The sequence below is a fragment of the Anolis sagrei genome, chromosome 4, assembly GCF_037176765.1.
Source record: "Anolis sagrei isolate rAnoSag1 chromosome 4, rAnoSag1.mat, whole genome shotgun sequence".
In the NCBI taxonomy this organism is placed as follows: Eukaryota; Metazoa; Chordata; class Lepidosauria; order Squamata; family Dactyloidae; genus Anolis; species Anolis sagrei.
In genome coordinates, this window is record NC_090024.1 from 97,134,783 (window position 1) to 97,150,680 (window position 15,898).

Sequence of the window (15,898 nt, forward strand, 5' to 3'; positions counted from 1 at the left end):
ACAGATTTGGCCTAAGGTGCCTCTGCATCCTCTTGTGCAACCCGATGAGTTCACTACAGAGGTTTCCTAAAACTCAGTTTCTGGGGATACATACTGTAATTTTTGGGTTCTATGTCTGGACGTCCTCAGAACCATGGGTCTTGGGGTCTCTTTACAGGTTCTTCTATTTCAAAAACAAAATAAATTAGTGATTTCCAGTCTAAAGACCTTTGGCCTCAGAACTTATGAAAGTAGTAATTAATGTTTAATTAATTATTTAATATTTTGTCTTCTTCTCAATATGGGAGACAGGTTAGACCCTATATTGCCATGAGAATGAGTTTACTTAACTTCTTAGGGGGTCACAGGCAGTCAGCATGGGCAAGTGAGTGATAGGAGACCAAAATCCATTTTACTAGAGATCTTTACAAGATGCTGGACTGTTCCAGGATTTGACATTTTGCTCCCAGAGACAAATGAGTACCTGACCCCATTCCCATATATCCGCACATTCCAGGTACAGAAGATGATTAGCTCACAATCTCTTTGAGTGCATTGAAAGAACACTGGTTTACCTAAGAGGGCACAGAGCAAGCTCTGTGAAGCAAGCGTGGTAGTTTCATTCAGTCGCTGCACTTTACCTAATGGTAGGGCTTCCCAGTACTATCTTCATCAATACAAACATGGTTAATACCTGGCATGAATTGAAGTTAAGTCATAATATGAAAAATGTTCCTTATATCTATTGGCTTATAATATGTTTCTGTCTGTGTGTGTCTGTGTAAGCAAGCAACTAAAAGAGGGAAAATCCACAATGTTTGGCCAATTGCAATAATTTTTAGCTCCTTTAAACTTTGCATTCTCATGTTCTTACCCTTCTTTCAAAGAAATCCTACTTGAATTTCTTATTCAGTTGAGGATTCTCTTCAGGTTGGAAGACACTGAGGCTTAGAAACTGAGAAGTGTGCCTACATATGAAAGGGCAGGGTCAGTTTTAAGGAAGGGGTTAAGATTACTTCCCCCCTTTTCCCACAACTAATACATTTCAAATGCATGCTCTGCATGTGTCTTTTTGAAGGAGGGTGGTAGAAGGGGAATCCTTAGTACCTATTGGCTAGGCTCTATCAGCTGCGGTTTAGCTCAAGCTGCTGCTAAAGAGCTGTATTGATCTGAAGGGTAAATGTGTAGAGAGAGCCAGAGAGCTAGAGAGAAAGAGAGAGATCCAGATCCAATCATTTCTGAGAAGAGAGACAATCTCTCTGCCAGAAAGAAAGTGCTTTCAACCCATCTGTGTTCCTTGTCACATCTTTGGTGAATGAAAAAGAGGACGCCTGTGAAAGCTGTTTGTTGCTACGGTGGGGTACAGACAAGGTTTTCCCTTAGCCGAAGCTGCTGTTGCATCTTGCGGCCGCTGCTGCTTCTCTTACTGCTGCAGTTGCATATAGCAGGTAAGCCTGCCTTTTAAAGAAAACAAAATGCTGATGATTGAATGCATTTGGCTGGTGTCCGCAGCATCCTCCGACCCTGGAGCCAGTGAAGGGGGGAGGGGGTGAGTGTTTCCAGGATTTGCAAATGCTGCATCCTTAGATTGGTTGGGAAGGTGATTGCAATCTGGAGGAAAGGGAATAAGACTGTTTGTTGTCAGCTGTCCCAGACATGGTGAAAGGGAAAACTTGAACAAGTTTCCCCCCAACAGTAGACAAGTCTCTGGGATGCTTAAAGTATTGGTATGAAGAGAAGAAAGGGGATTGCAATGTCGGAAACAGCTCCTTTGCCAAAGTGTGTGGGGGGCAAATAGCAGATAATCCCCCTCTTCTATGGCTCAAAAAGGCACAGGTCATGCTTATTGATTGCTTGATGTTTGATGTATTAGACATAAGGACAAGAAATTGTCACCCTGTGTTGCTATCACTGGATTTTTTGTTTTCTAAAAGTTCATTCATCATCATAGCTAAACTATAATACAGAACTTGAGTTTAAGTAAATGTATGACCAATCTTATGATTTTTTAACAAGGTAGCAGATGGTTAGAGCACAGAAAAAACGGATCTTTTAAAGGGTGGAAAGAGGATTATTTCTTTGTATTCAAAATAAATCTACCCTAGGCAACTTTTCTCCGAAATGCCTGTACCTGTTGTTTTGCTGACTGTTAAACATATTATATTTCTGAGCAAAGACCTAACTCAGATGTAGCAAATAATGTGATTCAGTGCAAGCTCTGTGGTGGTAACCAAAACGGGAATAATTCTTGAATAAGCACTTGCATGGACAATTTATCAGGGAATTGTTAGCTTTCCTGGAAGCTTTGTATTTTGGATGTACAAGTGGGATAGGAGAGAAGCCACATCATTTGTTTCTATTTTTAGATGCATAACCCTCCCCCCCCCCCCCAATTAGATATCTGATTTACAGTTCTGTGACTTTAATAGCTTTGTATTCAGATTTTAATTTTTTTTAAATGCCTGTTCTCAGTTAATGTGTTTTCCCACAGTGAAAAATTAGGTGACCAAATGATTTTTTTTTTGTTTCTAGGTTCTGCAATTATGTTGGGATCCTGCTTGTTTATTTTCCCCATGCATTCTAAAACATATCCACAGGGTGGTTATGAGGGAAATAGCTATGGCTGTAAATATTGCATGTAACCCCCTATCCCCTCAAAAGTGATTGGGATTTGTTTGGATGTACCATTTTCCATTTCCAATTTAACCAACAGAAGCATAACAATTTAAACATGCCAAGCAGGTGTTAATGGCAAGCAAAGCACTTTTCAGTATATGCTTCACTGGCTGTAACACAAAATATTATTAAGGGTAAGCATTATCCATGGAAGAAATGTGTTAATGCAGTCATATAATTCATATACTAGTCAGGAGGTATTTTATAAAATCCCCCATTAAGACCTGATTAGATGTGTCAGTCACTGTCAAAAGGTTGTTTTTTTCCTGAGTTTTACAAATAAGTCTCCAGAAAGGGGAGCCAGATGGTTATACCACCAAAGTCATAAGCAGTTAATTGCAGAGCTGATTCATAGCCCTCTGGAACATATCAACACCTCAACGGTGAAGCTTACATCTTTTCTGATCAAACTAGTTGCTTTGTGCTCACCTGTGACAAGATCAAAGAGTCTTTTTGAGGGGAAATGATACAGTAATATAGTCACTCTGTTCTCTGTAGTAAGACAAATCATGGTTAATATGGAAAACTACACCAGAGAATAATTTGTTTTGTGTCTCTCCCCACAATTATGAATTGCATGACACATTTTTGGTCATCATTGTTCAGCATTAACATTCATTTGTCATAGTTTCTGCCAAGCTTGTGGCATCCCCTTTCTGTTTAGTTGGAAGGCAGCTAGTAGCTATAAGCTCTCCCAAAGCTTATGTCCTATTCACCATGGCAGAAGGAAGTTTCACTCCACCAGAATTTGAACGTTCTCTTAGCTTATTCACTCTCGCTGTCACTCAGATAACTGTATGCGGTAATTCATAATGCCCACTTGTTATGTGTATCTGCATGAAACATGAGTGACTGGTGCCAGCTTACTCAGATTTTTTGCCTGCATCATGAACAGAACTGCCATTCCCTTGCCAGCAAAAAAGCAAAGATCTTCATAGCAATCAACAGCTCAGCATAAGGGATCTCCTTCTTTTTTTCTTTTCTTTTTTTAAATTCCAAGAGCTGTGCAATATTATGTTTTATGTGATTATCTGTTATCTGGCATGGACTGTTACTCACCCCAGCAGTCCTAAATAGCAAATGAATAGAAGCAAATCTGACCATTTCAGTAGAATTTACTTGCAACTAGCAAATCCATATCACATTACTTCATAGGAAGAGAAGTCTTGGAAGTTCTGTGTCTTTCATAGTAAATCTTAACAGCATAGGAAAAGTGAAATCTCATAGGAAGATCCATTTAGTCCAACTCCATCTCCTCTGCACAGCAGTGATGCATTACTGGCAGATGAAACCACACTGTGGAACGAGTAATGTGATTGCTGTCACTTTTGTGATTGCATAGTTGCTCCTACACCAACTCTTCAGTTATAACATATAAGACTCCCTGGGGCCTAATTGTCATGTTAGCATTCTGGAATAGTTGCCATGCAAGAATTTAATCACCTTGGGTAGGTTCTATTGTCAAAGGAGCAATGATACCAATATCACTTCTCAGAAATATAACTGATTTGGAATGCAATATAAATTGGTTAATCAAGAGGACATCTGCTGGACATCCCAGCATTTTATTATGTTCCTTTAGGAAGAACTGGTAGTCAGCACACTGTTCCAAAGCATTTGATTGAATGTGAATGGTTGGTTGCTAAATATTAGTTATAAATGAAATTATTGTTCCTATAATTAATTCCGTGTGTGTGTGCTTAAATATTTGCATATTTTATCTGTAAAACACCTAGCCTGCAACTCAAGGTGATATTTGCTACAAAGTCAACCCATCTCCTCTGATCTGCTAAAAAAAAGTGCTGGAGAGATTTCCAGCCCTCCAAACTATAATGATGGTGAAAATATCACATATATATAGGTCTCTGAGTGTCTGCATTTTGTACTTCCCTCAGGATTAATCAGATTCTTTCAGCTGCCTTCCTCCTTCCCTCCCAACACCTGGTAGTTAGTAAAAAGAAAGGATTATGGCATAGGTTGCCTAAAGTGATCATAGATAATCATGACAATATTGTCTTTTATCATATAAAAGTGCAAAGACATTCATGAAAAGGTCCGAACCATTTTGAGGTCAATTATAGATGTTGAGGGATGAGGATCTTATAGTGTAGTGGTTCCCAACCTGTGAGTCCCCAGATGTTTTGGCCTACAACTCCCAGGAATCCCAACCAGTTTACCAGCTGTTAGGATTTCTGGGAGTTGAAGACCAAAACATCTGGGCACCCACAGGTTAAGAACAACTGTTATAATGCATGGTTGCATATATATATATATTAGGGCTGGGCAACCACGGAAAAAATTGTTTCTAAACTCGATTCGTTTTTAGGGGGTTTTTACGTTTCGATTTTTAAATTAATTCCGAAATTTTCCTTTAAAAAATTCAATATTTACGAAATTTCGTAAATTACGAATCAATTACGAATCGATTTCAAAACACTTACGAATCGATTCGTTAATGGCGGGCGCGATCGCGCAATACGCTAAAAAAACCTCCAAATGGGACAGGAAGCTTCCCTCTCCCTCTGTTGTTGACTGTTGGTGTGATAATTTATTTTTTTTCACTGAGAAAACAAACAACGACTATAAAACTTGCACCAGACATGTGGAAATAATAACGAAACGATTTCGAATCAATTACGAATCGATTTCGGAACAATTACGAAACAATTACGAAACGAATTGAAAAAATTTGTTTCGTTTTTTAGTTGCTCCTGAATGTTTCAATATCGCTTCGTTATCAAAAAATAACGAATTAATAACGAATTACGAAATTAACGAACGAAACCGCCCAGCCCTAATATATATATATATATCCCCAGATGCCACATCTCCATGCACATGACAGTGATGTAGAAATTTTAGCATGATCCAATACATTCCTATGTGATCTGATTATTTCAATGCTATTGTGTAGAATGCGATCAAGAAGTTCCCCTACTACAATTGTATAAATATGGTCGGTTTCTGAAACTCTACATTCTGAAATCTATTCTACCTCTAATCAAGACCAACCACTAAAAACTAGTGGCTAACCTGGACAAGGTATTGGACCTACTTATCTGGAATTTTGCTTGATTTCAACCGGATTTAGTTTCAAGTCAGCTTGCTCACAGCAGATCACTGCTGCAGTTTGCCAATCATTTCACAATTTTATCCTGTTAAGCTTTGCATAGTAAATTCCTGTAAGCTGCTTTGTTGTTAATTCCACTTTCCAGATAAAAGAACAGAGGCTGTTCCCGGAGTTCCCAAGAAATGTCATAGCTGACTGAAGACTGAATCCAATTTCTTGTAGTAGAAATTTAAGGATCATTTTGTCATCATTTATACTTTTAAATGGTCTGCCTAACGCAACATGAAATTCCTAGTTTGAGGATAGAAAATCTCTCCCAGTAGTCTTCCAAATGCTGTTCAGTTACAATTCCCATTATCCTGACAATTGACCTTCATAGTCGAACTGATGGGCATTGGAATCCAGCATCACAAGTTCTCTTCTTCTGTATTCCTGTAACTTCATTTCTCTTCAGAAATGTTATTCTTTCCTATAATTGAGCTACCACAAGATCTTTCACCTTTCTTTTTTTACTTTTCACAGTGTAAGGTGTTGTTTACATTAACCAAGAAATCCAGGTTTCTAATAAAATGTAAGGTTGGCAGTCTTCATGGTGCACAGTTCCTTCCAATTGGTATCCCAGGGTTTGGCTGTTTAAACCAGCTTCTCCCACTTCAGTCTAAGTTGGTGGGAGGATACTTGGAAGTTTTCTGGAAACTCCAAAATATCCCAATGCTTTGGGTAGAATGGACACCTGGGTGGTGTCCAATTTGACCCAATCAGCTGTTGGGAGCTAAAAAATCTCACTGACTGATCTCGTGACCATGCCAAAAGGGCCCCCTTTTTTCTTCCTGATTGCTTAGGCACCTCATGATATCATTGACATAGACACTGGTGAACCCAGGCAATCTCCCATTTTTCTTCCTAGTTATGTAGGTGCTAGGAGTAGTAATGGCCTGTAGGGGGTGAGACACAGCTGTCCTCTCCAGCCATGTAAGCCAGAGACATGGATCTGTGTCCATGGTTGCCCTGGGACACATTTACACTGGGATATGCTGTATATGTCACCCTAAGTGTACTCATTTTAAGGTGGAATGAGTGAACACATTGATGTAATGCAGAAAATGGTGTATAAATTCCTTTTTGTTTATTCATAATAAGCAAGATATATTTGCGATATACCTATTAGGAAACTTCTTCTCATTCTCCTTGCAGAGAGAAACAAAGATGTTGGACTGTCCAATATTCCACACATGAGAAGGTCAGAAATAAGAAAATTAGTAGGAAGAAATTCTATGTTTAGTTATTTATTAATAAGTTAATTCCAATTCAAATTACATTCATATAAAATGTGCTATGAACTATTATGTTTCTGGTAAATTGCTTTTTAAATACAAGTTAAATGCCTGCATTTAAAGTCTTTCAAGACTGATAACAAAAAAAAAAAATGCCATCCATGGTTTTACCCAAATGATTTTCTTCTTTTAATTTTGGGAGAGAAGAAAGAAACACATAATTTTGAGGGAGGTTTATTTTTTACATTGCCTGTCAAAAACTGTTCTCTGTTTTTCTTCCCCTTCTGCATAATTTGAACTCTTATCCTCCTCTTTTCCTATTTATTTTCACCAAAAGTCCTAGGGTAAAATACTTCAAAATTTAGCTTCTTGGGACAATGGGAAACTTATGTGAAGATTTGGGGAAATTATAAATCACAGAGCACATTCATCCTCCTATTTTTTTATTTTATTTTTATTTTTTGATTTCAGGACAGTGTTTCCTGGTAACATGGCATTTTTGTGTATGCAACTCAGCCTTCCATCATTTTAAGAGGAAATATTTCAACAAAAGTTCTCTCCCCCCCCCCCTCCCGAAAAAAAAAAATCCCAATGTCCTCTACAGCATGTGTGGGGCATTTTCCCTACAAATTATGTTTTCTCTCTGGGTGATTTAAGACTCAGAGGACGATTTCTGTCAACAGGAAGTGACTCAGTTTTGATAAAGAGGTAAATTTATTTGGTACTGTGTTTCTTATAGTGAACGAATAACCTGTTTAATAACCTATTTGTAGAATTGTGTTAGTGTTGAACTTTCAACATAAGTTAATATTTTTTTTTTCAAAATATATTTATTGATTTTTCCATATACAATTAAAAACAGAGGGTGTAGGAATGTGGGAAAAGGGACACTCTAGGGAGTCGAGAGTATGGGAAGGGAGAGGGGGGTGGGGGGGGGGCTCTCACTCCAGAAAAGCATTCATATCATAACTATCATACAAAATCTACTTCAGTTATATTTCATTCGCGGGGGACTTGGGAGGGGGGGGAGTGACAGGGAGGAGGGGGTGAAAGTGGGGGGGGTGAAAAAGTGCTTCCCGAAGCGCCTGCGAAGCGTCTTCCACTGGTCAATCCTTGGAGCGTTGCATAAGTCCTCAGTCTTCTGTATTTATTATTGGATAAGCTTTCTGGTACTCTATTTGGGATGGATATATGGTTCATGTTTCTGCATCGAAAGGAGATTTGATTTCTCTAACAATTGTCATTTATTCCCTTTTTTTTTTCTTTTCTCTGATCTCCAAGTAATTTAGGAAACTGCTCCAATCTGTTGTCTTGGTATTGTTTTCGGATATTCTTTGTGTCAGGAGATCCATATTCAAGATATCGTAGACCTTTAGGATCCACTGTTCTATAGTTGGAACTTCTCTAGATTTCCAATATTGGGCCCACTTAATCCTGGCGGCTGTGGAGAGATAAAAAAGGAGCTTAAGTTAATATTTTTAATCTATATATCTATATATCCACATAGTTAAAGCAATGGTATTCCCCATAGTAACATATTGATGTGAGAGCTGGACTATAAGGAAGGCTGGGTGAAGCAAGATAGACACTTTTGAACTGTGGTGTTGGATGAAAATTCTGAGAGTGCCTTGGACTGCAAGAAGATCAAACCAGTCCATACTCCAGGGAATAAAGCCCAACTGCTTACTGGAGGGAAGAATATTAGAGGTAAAGATGAAGTACTTTGGCCACATAATGAGAAGACAGGAAAGCTTGGAGAATATAATGATGATGGGGAGGAAAGGAAGGAAAGGGGAAGAGGGGCTGACCAAGAGCAAGATGGATGGATGATATGCTTGAAGTGACTGGCTTAACTTTGAAGGAGCTGGGGATGGTGTTGACCAACAGGGATATCTGGCATCTCTTTTTATTTAAATTGTCCAATGTAATGGAAAACTAGGTTGATTTTGTTATTATAGGCAGGAAACAAATACAATCCTAGTACATAATATTTGTGTATACATATCAATGCATTGCCAAATCATCTGCATTTTGTGTACTTTTCAAATTGACGTTTTCTTCTTTTTTTAACCTTTGTGGAGTGTCTTGCAAATTCCAAAATGTGAACATTTCTGACTGTCAATTTCATTCCAAGTCAGACCAGGTGGTACAAAGTGTATAGAGTCTAAGAAGGCTACTCCACACTCAATCCACTATCGTTTTGAAAACCATTTCACTATTTGGATCCTATTCCACTCTGTAACATTCAAATAATAACTAAATTAAGTAAAATGAACACTTTATAGGATATGCCACCAAATGGAGATGTTCTAGTTTTCTTATGGCTGGTGGTATGATTGATATTATTGAAGTAGACTGCAAGGTGGGATCCAGTACAAGAGGTTTTGCCATCCCACAATTGGAAACTGGCTGTACTCTAGGACATAGAGTACAACCCCATATCTGTATGGCCTACATTCTTCTCTAGGAATTTGCAAGGGCCATCCATGAAACACTATGGTAACTTCCAACAGAAGTAGATCAGATATTCACCTGGAGGCTCTAGAAAATTTCTGAAGAAAACATATTTTAGCAGATAATAGTAGGTGAAAATGTAGGTACTGGTTCGGCAGGTAGAGGGATTGTACTGTATGGGATATCATACAATGTTGGTATATGTAGCATGCCTACAGATTCGTTTCAAATATCAATGCTCAAACCAGTTCAGGAACCATATTTTATGGCCTCCAAAGTGCTTAAAACTGTCTTCAGTCCTGATCGAGCATCATAAACAAAAAGTGTTGTTTAGCCCCTAGTGTCTGCAATACATTATTGATTTGAGGAAGTGGATATACATTTTTCCACCGCCTAAACAAATGAAAAAGATGACTACATCCAAGAGTTGATAGGATAGAATCCTGTGTGGCAAACACGACTCTGTCCACAACACTGGACAACACTGTCCACTAGCTTTGCCTCACTTCTATGTCCTCACTCCTTCAGTATCTAATACGGCCTGAGGCTGATATAACTCAGATGTTGTATGCAACATTATGAAGGCAAGAAGGTACAGAGAAGTAATGGCGAAAATCATAATCCATGTCTATCAATTTAGCAGTCTTTCAAATTCTATAGTTTAAATGTGGGGTCTCTGCTCAGGCATGAAGTCAGATGGTGAATAATATGCATACTCAATTTAAATATGTTTGCATGAGATCACAGCATTACAGCGTTCTTACCCGCTGATTTGTAAAGTACTTAGAGAGGTCTTGAGTATGAAAGCTTCTCCTTCAGAGTTCCATTCTCTTTTACACTATAAATGGCCCATAAAAATGCCTCTCCTTTAAGTGTATGTATACACACACAAACTTCTGTATACACACACTTAAATGGGTGACATTTTTATGAGTCATTTTAAAGGGAGAATAGAATTTGGTATTATATAGCACCTATCATACTCAAGGTATTGCAGAGCAGTTTTCCAATGCACTTGAGTTATGGCTCATGCCAGCAAAAGAAGCTGCCTAGACAAATGCTCCTAACGGGAATAGTGTCCAAAACACCAGGTTCATCTATGGCTCTTCTTAAAAAATAGCCCATGATCTTCAGCTTTTACTCAATTAGTTGGCTGAAAGGGGTACAGTAAACTGGAATTCAGCATCTTATGTGAGCAACAGCTCCATAAAACTCAAGTACAGCTCCTTCTTTTTTCTTCTTTTTCCACCACTTGGTAGCATTGTGGAGATATTAAAATTTAGCAGACAGCTGGGTTTAGAAAACAAGGTTTCTGAGCTTTACAGAGAGTTCTGCATTAAAATACATTAGATTCCATTTAAGTTGAGGGCTGAGCACATCCAGTGTCTTTTCCTCAGTGACGCTAATGCTTGGGATGGGAAGTGGTACATTTTAATATGTGTGTGTTCTTTCTGTGCATTCTTGTTCTGCTCTTATCTCAGCAGAAGGGGTCCCCAGTGGCACAGTGGGTTAAACCCTTGTGCTGGCAGGACTAAAGACTGACAGGTTGGAGGTTTGAATCAGGGAAGAGTGTGGATGAGCTCCCTCTGTCAGCTCCAGCTCCCCACGTAGGAACATGAGAGAAGCCTCCCACAAGGATGGTAAAACATCAAAATATCCGGGAGTCCCCTGGGCAACATCTTTGCAGATAGTCAATTCTGTCACACAAGAAGTGACTTGCAGTTTCTCAAGTTGCTCCTGACACACACGCACAAAATCTCTGCAATATTGCTTAAATCAAAATAAAAATGTGAATTTAAAGAGACCTGTACCAAAGAGAGGGAAAATGTGACCTTCTGGATTTATTTAGACTTTAATTCTCAGCATCCCACATTACTGGCTACACTGACTAAGGCTAATAGTAGTGCAGTTCAGTAATACTCCCCAATCCACTATTATAGAATATTCAACTAGTCCTTGACATGCTCTCTTAAAAAATGATTGTGGCTGTCACTATCAGACCATATATAATCAGACATAAACTGCAGAAACAGGAGACAAGACAGTTGTGCTGATATTAGAGTTGAAATTCTTCATAAATTTAATTCTCAAAGGAAGCAACTCGTAATTTTCTACCTGCAACAGGAAAGTCTTTTAAAATGTGTTATTTTCAAGATCTATTAGCTGCATGGGCTTTTTTTCTCCATAGAACACAAGATCTTTTGCATAAAAACAGGAGTTTCTGCACAGAAAATAATATTTTAGTGCACAAATATAATTTTTATCCATGAAAGTGTCATTTCCAGTACATAAAATACTGCAGTTGGGGACTTACTTGGTGCAAATTTAGATATGGGTTTTTTTATGTTCGTTAGTTGTACAGAAGTAGAATTTTTATACAGAAAACAAATAAGAAAAAAGTACTGCATATATTCATGTATCAGTCAACCTTGTCTATAAGTCAAGGGGAGGTTTCAGAGCCAAAATTCTGTCTTTTGATATGATCCATGTATAAGTTTAGGGTTATTATAGACTGAGAGAAAGGTGGCAGCATCACCTCAGGGGGCCAATTGTCTCTGGCTGCCGCCACCATTTTTCCATGCAGACATTCAGAGTCCAGGGGTGGTGCCATGATGCAGAGAGTAGGGGGATAATTGTGTCTTTTAGGTTATCTTGTGATGGACTAAGCTTTCACCTTTCACCACTCTACTCAGAGAAGGGGATGGTTCCTTTTGAGAAAGAGTTAATATACAGTTTGTACATTGACCCATGGATTAGTTGGCCCAAATTTTAAAGTCAATTGTTGGCCTAATACATCTAGACTTATACATTGACTATATATGACTTAGGCTTTGTATAGAATAATCCTGAAAAATGAAGATTCTCATCAATTTGTGATTCTTCTTGTCAGTGTTTTCAAAAACTTGGGAAATACTCTCTTAGAAGGATGTGATACTTTCATAATATTATCTCAGAATATGAAATACCTCACCAAGTCTCAAAATTAGGAATATATATATATATATATATATATATATGAAAATAGCAAAATCATAGAAACCATTTTTCACTAACAACAAACCCGAATCAGAAGAATACTGGATTGATGAGTTTTTTTCATTCTTCAGGACTTATTCTGAACAAAATTTGCATGTGGTTGTTATGTGTGTAATAAAACAACATTTCTCTAACATTTCATTGTGCCACTACAATTGGGAAATCTAATCAAATCAATTTAAGCAGTACATTAATTTAATCAGCAACTTAATGGAGGTTTTATCTAATAAATTGGGAACGTCTAATGTTATTCTATGAGTTTTATTTGTTAGAGTGTGATTCAAGAGTATATTTCCTTATTGTTTCTATTGTGGTATACAGTATAATAGAGAATGATTTTCTTCTTTTATTCCATTTAATAAATTGTGATAGATAATTGTTCTGGTGATGACATTTAGAGAGGTTTAGAGAGGTTTAGAAGATAGGGAGAACTGGCCTGGCCACAACAAGATTATATTTTCAGCACCAAGCTAAAACATTTATCTTCTCCCAGGTATTTGATGAGGTTTGATAGACATTTTTTTAAAAAAAATAGCCTCAGGCCAACTATTATTTGTCATGCAGAGGGAAATGGTCCTTTTAAAGAGTGTGAGATCTGAGAATGTGTAAATTAATTGAAAGGAAAGTGGTAAATTGTGAAATAAAAATGACTTAGTGGTGAGAAAGTTGATTTTCCAGCATTATATAAATAGTTGGCAACCTGCTTACATGGTTATTTGACATACCCATTTCTTTAGTTTTAATTTGCTATTTAATAATATGATTGGAGCCCTGGGTGGTGCAGTGGGTTAAACTGCTGAGCTTACTTACTGAAAGGTTGCAGATTCGAATCCGGGGAGCAGAGTGAGCTCCCGCTGATGTCCCCAGTTTCTGCCAACCTAACAGTTTGAAAATAGGTAAATGTGAGTACATCAATAGGTACCGCTCCGGCAGGAAGGTACTCTATGCAGTCATGCCAACCACATGACTTTGGAGGTGTCTATGGACAATGCCAGCTTTTTGGCTTAGAAATTGAGTTAAGCACCAACCCCCAGACTTGGACACAACTGGACTTAATGTCAGGGGAAAATTTTTACCTTTACCTTACATCTGATAGAGTGAATATTCACCCAGAATAAATTCTTTTCTAAATATGCTTGCTGTAAATTAGGTTGGCCAGAGATTTTGCTATAAATATGACAAAACATATTTTCAAGTAAAGATCATTCAAGCTTTATAAATTTGCTGCTGTTGTCATCATGAATCATAAATTCCACATGACTGCTAGACTTGTGCATGGATTCAGAGTGGCCGATTCCGTTTGGCCAATCCGGCTTGTTCAACTTGGTTAGATGGCCATAATGGTAATGGCTCAGCCATCACATTTTTTTTGTTCATAATGAGACCATGTGACAGCAAATCACGGCTCATCCTCCCCTATTTGGCACCTTGTGGCTCACGGAGAGGCTGTCATGTGCTGCTCACATGGGGTTTCCCTATGAGCCCAGTTGGGCCAATCAGAATAGAAGAATGCTGTGATGTGTTTTATGCGCTGCTTCCTTAACCCCATTGCTCAAACCCAGACCTCCTTGAAAGGAAAAAAGAAAAGGGTCCCAAGAAGGATGCTTCCTTGACCCTGTTCTTCAAACCCAGAATCCCTTGTAAAGAAGATAGGAAAGGGTCCCAGAAATGGAAAGGGGAGCCTCGTAAGTTCCCCATTCCTGCCAATGGACCAGATCTTCCTGGATCTTTCAACTGCCTAGCTGAAAACAGATTTTTCAATTAGCTGATTGTCAAGAGGCTCCCGAAAACTGATCTGGGTACCCAACAAAATCCAGAAACCAAAAATGGTTTGCCCTCCAGCTGAATTGCACAAGCCTAATCACTGCTATTCCCACTACTCTCCTCATCCCTCCTGTTTTGCTTCTAAGGTTAAAGTCCAGTTCACCTGGATAGACTACTTCTAGCATAAATATATATGGCTAACACAATTAAAGGTTTCTTTTCATATTTATGATACTTCAGCAATCAGTTCCTCATGCTTTTCTTTCTTTTTGCTTGCTTCTGTCTTAAGCTTGACAGACAGTAACCTGTGATAAGGTCTTATTGGTAGTAACATTGATACAGTGTGAACTCCAGAAATATTATAATAATAATAATAATAATAATAATAATAATAATAATAATAATAATAATATTGATAATAATTCTGGGCGACTTACATGGGGCCAAGCCCTACAACACAGCAACTGAGAGGGAATGCCAGCCAGATGGACATGCCATCTTTGGGGATACTGTGTGCTTCAGGCATACATGCTGTGTGCTTACCATATTTTGAGACAATGTAGGTGCCTGGGGCTGGCATGCCATACTTGGTGATGGTGTGACTCCTGTGACAAACAGGATGATGAACCAAGGTGTACTAGCTCCATGATTGCTTCAGGTTGACCACAAGATACACAGTGGCCGACCACAAGGTACATGATTGCTACATGTTTACTGGAACTGGCCGACCACAGGGTACATGGTTGCTACATGTTTACTGGAACTGGCTGATTACAGGGTACATGGTTGCTACATGGTTACTGGAACATGATTGCTAAATGCTTGCCTGAGGATATATAAGCTTCTTGCCTGTGCCATTAGGGCGTGGCAGCTTGGGATCGGCATACTGCATGTTATGTTGTTTGTCCACCTTTCTCACTAATCAGTAGAAATAAACCTGTGTTTTGCTCAAACTGTTTGGGCTCCTGTGGTCCATAGTGTCCTGGCAAGTCCCCGGAGTGAGGGACAGTGTTCCCTAGGCTTATTTCTCTTTCACAACAAAATAAAATCAGAACATAAACAAGAACATAATCAATTACATAAAACATACACTATAAGAATATTACAACCAATATACAGTAAAATAAAACCATTCGAGACACAAAACAATGAGTGGGCCGCATGTACAAATTAAAATACTGAGGATAATAACATGGAGTGAGATAGCAGTGGAGCAACTTATTGTGAGGGAGAAACTCTTCCGAGATGTTGTCAAGAAAAAGGACCTTTGTATAAAGGGTGCACTGAAGAGAAAATTGAGGGTAAATGGTGAAATGAGATTGTATAGTTAATCTCTGAAAGCACAGCAGAAAAGCCCCCACTTTCTAAGGTGGGGGCTCGCCTAATCTCACCAGGCAGTGTATTCCATATTCGGGGAGCCACTGAGGAAAAGGCTCTCTCCCTTGTTCCCACAAGTCAGGACTGAGATAATGATAGAGGTGAAAGGAGAGCCTCCCCCAAGGATTGGAGGGATCTGACAGGTTCATGGAGGGAGATACGGTCATGAAGATAGGCTGTTCCCAAACCATTTAGGGCTTTATAGGTAATAACCTGTACCTTGAATTGGGCCCGGAAAATAAACGGCAGCCAATGGAGCTCCTTAAAC

General features: G+C 38.6%; 1 protein-coding gene across 1 annotated transcript in view; it reads left to right on the forward strand.

The window, feature by feature from the left end:
• Nucleotides 1-1,111: 1,111 nt before the first annotated feature.
• The window catches only part of CDH12 (cadherin 12), an 805,590-nt gene continuing 790,803 nt past the window's right edge, over nucleotides 1,112-15,898 (forward strand). Inside the window, exon 1 of the mRNA XM_060774685.2 lies at nucleotides 1,112-1,427. The gene's annotated coding sequence lies outside the window, so the exon portion shown is untranslated. The remainder of the gene's footprint in view (nucleotides 1,428-15,898) is intronic.